This window comes from Sorghum bicolor, chromosome 5 (assembly GCF_000003195.3).
Source record: "Sorghum bicolor cultivar BTx623 chromosome 5, Sorghum_bicolor_NCBIv3, whole genome shotgun sequence".
In the NCBI taxonomy this organism is placed as follows: domain Eukaryota; kingdom Viridiplantae; phylum Streptophyta; class Magnoliopsida; order Poales; family Poaceae; genus Sorghum; species Sorghum bicolor.
The window spans coordinates 62,418,438-62,423,253 of NC_012874.2; the positions used below are offsets into that span (position 1 = coordinate 62,418,438).

At 40.5% G+C, this 4,816-nt stretch overlaps 1 long non-coding RNA gene across 1 annotated transcript; it reads left to right on the top strand.

Annotated features, from left to right (window-relative positions):
• LOC110435251 lies at nt 3,085–3,723 on the top strand. Its single transcript, XR_002452862.1, has 2 exons — nt 3,085–3,192; nt 3,273–3,723. It is a non-coding gene; the product is annotated as an uncharacterized LOC110435251 (long non-coding RNA).

Genomic DNA, 4,816 nt, shown 5'->3' on the forward strand with positions numbered 1-4,816 from the left:
GCCACTGGCTATGAGAAACTTGGAGATGTTTAAGAACAATCTCAACTTAGGAAGTTTCAATTGAGCGGGAGTGTTAGAATACAATGTTCTGTGTGTATAGATTGTAAACGTCTAGCGTGTGCACCAAGGATAGAAGGAAGCCAAGAGATATGGTAGTTAGCGTTGTAAAATGGAAGAGATAAGTTATTGCTATAATTATCTCCGTGATTATCTCCTGGCCTTTCATCTAGGTGCTGCCTGCCTTATGTAAGCCACGACTGGGCTTTTCCACCTATTGATTGTATCAACACGCAATACGCCTGTCCCTGTCGTTTCCTTCATCTTCCAAGCGCCTCTGAATCTCTCAAAAGCTCTTCGTCAACGACAACTAGGACTTTGAGGATGACCCTGCAAGCATATGAAGGAGCAGATGAGCTCATCGTCTGCTTGCAGGACGAACGAGCCTTGGAAAATTGAAGCAGAGCTGCGAAGGTGAGGAGAAAAAAGAGAGGATGCTGCAGGTGGAGGCGTTGGCAGTGGTGTTGTCCATGGCGGCGGGCCACGCAATGCCACAGGCAGTGCCGCTGCACTCCACGCTCGGCCATCAGTTGATGTCATGCTAGGCATCGGTTGATGCATGTACGCCATGCTGCTGCAAGGAGATGAGCTCATCGTTTGCTGCCAGGGATGGAGCCAGCGGTGGGGCTAGGGGGGCTCCACCCCCCCCCCCTACCTCTGCAGGGCCAATTTAGCCCCTAGTGCTCCTCTTCTAATTTTAGACATAAATTTATAAGATAGGGTGGGCTGAGTCCTTTATTTTTAGATATATTTTGTGAATTTCATCATTGATCGATGTTTTGAATATAAAACTACTTCAAGTTAATTTTTTTTCTGTTGCGAGAGGTTATAGTAGAGCTAAGTCAATGTAGCACTTTATTCAGCCCCCTCTCCCCTAAATTTTTTCATGGCTTCGTCCCTATTTGCTGCCGTTCTGTTCACGTCAACTGCTGCAAGCTCGTGCGGCATTGGAGGAGGAGGACGGTGTGGCCATGAGGAAGAAAAGCGGGAAGAGGTCCATCTGCTGCCATGCTAGCTCCATCGTTTCAGAGTTGATTCCGTTTCTTCAGTTAGCTCGTTTCAGGGTCTTAATTCAATTTCGTCAATTCAGTCAAGATTATCTGATTCAGTTGTCAGGTCGTTTGAGTTCGTCTTCATCGCCATTGGCAGACTCTGGTTGGCAGCGATCATTGGGTAGCAAGAAACTAAATATGATGTTCGTTGACATGGCTGGCTCACACTCAGAGATCGAGAGTGAACCAAGTACACAGAAGCTGAACCTATCGACGCTTGTATACGAGTAGTGTATGATTGATGTTTATCAATAATATAGGATGAATCTCAACAGTAAAACTTAATCAATTGCAGCAAGAAAATGTAATTGTCCAGATCGATTTTCTTGAAACTGAAGAGCAAGTGCAGGCAGAGAACCATGTACAACACACCCAGATTCGCTCCACATTCAGATAGTTTTCAGACATCTATCATCCAACGCAACACTATTATTATACTTGCTTGGCTCTAAGACTATTATTGTACTTGCTCTAAAATATGTTGTTCCACTAGATTGATGGCTACTATATCTTTCTAATTGATATATGATGACTTCGTAAGTTTTGTTTGCAATTAATTGCTATTGATACAAATATACAGAGATGGATGGATGGATGGATGGATGGATAGATAGATCAATCTATTAGAATTGGTACATCCAGCTACCTAGCTAGCTAGCTAGATTAGTATAGCTACCAAGCTATAGCTAGCTGGCTTGATTAGTATTAGTATAGATCAATTGATTATTATTATTATTATTATTATTATTATTATTATTATTATTACTACTACTACTACTATTATTATTATTATTATTACTATTACTACTACTACTACTATTATTATTATTACTATTATTATTATTACTATTATTACTATTACTATTATTACTATTATTATTATTATTGTTATTATTATATGATGCTATATTTTATCTATATTCCACATTCTCGTCATGTTCATTTCCTATTTGCGCCTACAATTTCATAGGCACCCATGTCCAACTTATTGCTTACATGAGAGTCACACTCTTCTCTCTCCTCCCTTCTCTCATGTACATCATCAAAAACGATAACTTGCTTGGGTACAAGATTATTATTGTACTTGCTCTAGTATATATTATTCCACTAGATTCATGGCTATATCTTTCTAATTGATATATGACTTTGTCGCATTTTTTTAATTGGTATGGATACAATATAGATAGATGGATGCATGGATGGACGGATGGTTGAATAGATAGATCAATTGAATAGAATTGGTCAATCTAGCTACCTAGATTTTTTTATATAAAATCTAGATATCTAGCTAGATTAGTATTAGTATAGATAGATAGATAAATATGGACCCAAGTCTCTTTTTTTTTTGAAGAGGTATAAACCCAGATCCCATGCATTATTTGGAATCGAGATTGATAAATCCAGATCCCATCTATAACTACCCAGCCCATGCAGAGAGCACGGGTTGATAAGTAGTATATTTCTAATTGATATATGTTGACTTCGCAAGTGTTGTTTACAATTAATTAGTGTTGATACAGATATATAAATAGAGGGATGCATGGATGGATGCCTAGCTAACAGGCTAGCTATAGCTAGATATAGATAGATTAGTGTTAGCTTAGACAGATAGAAAAACATATAACTAAATAGGTGACAGATAGAAAAACAGATAACTAAATAGGTTGATAACTATGGACCCAAGTCTTTCTTTAAGAGGTGCAAATTAAAGCCGGATCCCATCCATTATTTGGGAACGAGATAGATATAAATGGATATGTGATGGGTCAATTATTCTGAATAAAATGGAGCAATGCACCAAAACAAACCATAGACCAATGCAGGAGTAGCATATCCAATATTTGGATTTCCGATCCATTTCCATCTAGTAGAAAATTTAAATATATATCGGACACATTAGTATCTCCATATCCATCAAGGATACAAACCTACTCAGTGCAGGCCACCGTCCTTCTATAACTACCCAGCACATACACCCTCCTTGAGCAGATACGAAGCACTCCTCTTCATTTGATCATGTCGTTCAGCAAGCAGGTTGTGGCGGCCGCCTTCGCCTTGGCCATCCTCCTCCTCACTTCACACTGTAAGTGTCCAGAAAACTCCTCCTCACTAGCTAATTGTTGGATTATAAATTCTAAAAGGGGTTTACCACTGTGGTTGCAGTTGCAGTTGCAGTTGCAGCAGCTGGAGCCGAAGAAGAAACAATAGCACCGTTAAACACATGCGAAACCCCAACCTGCATTCCCTGCTTTGGCCAAAACGCGATTTGCATTCCCGCTTGCATTGCAATGCACTTCACTGGCGGTTTCTGCAATGGTAAGAACTGCGTATGCACCAAGCAGTGCCTTGCGGAGTCAGAGACACAGGCAAGTGGGCCAACACCGCAGCCGCCCGAATGCGTCAACTGATGGACTATGTAGCTTGTTGGCCGCCAGCTTGCCGAGGAATGTAAAAATAAACTTTCAGTGTTAAAATAGAAATTTATAAATAAACCAAGGCGGAGCTGGGGTACTTTCCAATGTACCAGATTCATGCTAGTTATTTGAAGATTTGTCATCTGAATCTTCGACATATGTGTTAAGTAACAGAAATTTATCGCAATTTTAAATTTAAATGTTGTGGGCCTGGCCTCGTGTCCCTTTTGTTTTGGAGGAGATGATTTTTTTCTCTTGTCGCCAAAGGTACAGTTGGAGACAGTACTTTTGAGTGTAACATCGGGTCTCTAAAATATGCTTAATTTTGCCTAGCTCCACAAGCGTCGTAACGGGCCTAAAGACGCATAGCACCATTTTGACTGTTTCGTTCTTGCTTTGTTTAAAATGATTCGTATGTGGTGCTATGTTTGAAACCACAAAAGTTATAAGCTAAAGTTATAAGATACTAAAGGCTAATAATTGGTTTTGGGATATTACATTCACTCCTTAATAAACCCCTCCATGGGCACATTGCAGTAAGGGTTAATACTTGTTGACGGTAATTAACTCCAATTTTCAACCATCAACTAATCACAGAAGAGTCCAAAAATGACTTATAAAGTAAGGTTATAGGGGTTTATTCTAACGAGTTCTACGATTTGTGTTGTTTTCACTTGACTTGCAGGATATTCAATATTTCACCATATAAAATTATCTGAAGTGAATAATATAAGCACACCATTGCGGATAGCTCGTCGAGACGATCAAGATAGATATGTCATTTGCCATATCTGGAGTACTGGAGAAAAGTCCTCGATGGATACGACCCGGAATACTCTAGAAGACCCTAGAACCATCATCAATCATAAGACCAGGGACTAAACCGATAAGATTCCACAACTCTATGAAATAATCTTTTTCTAGAAAATTATCCAAAAGCTGGGAAAGGAGAGAATCCATCCATGACACGACTCATTGCGCAAATGGATTGGAAAGAGGCACTAGAAGGACGTAGAAGACACCATAAGACAGGAGAACAAAGCGGAGGACCGGCGACAGCCAGGTAGGGGCCAACCAGCCCCACATGCCAGGCCAGCCAGCCTAGGCCCACACCTGGAGGTGACTTCTCCTTCGCCTGGCAGCCTTCAACCAACCTCTACGATGCATCTTGACCCTTGTTCCATGTCGGTTTGATCCGAGGGCTGTGGTTGATCACACCGGACTATATAAGCAGAGGCAGACCTCCCTGGAGGATCAATCCATCATAATCTTATCACATTGTTCAGTTGAGGG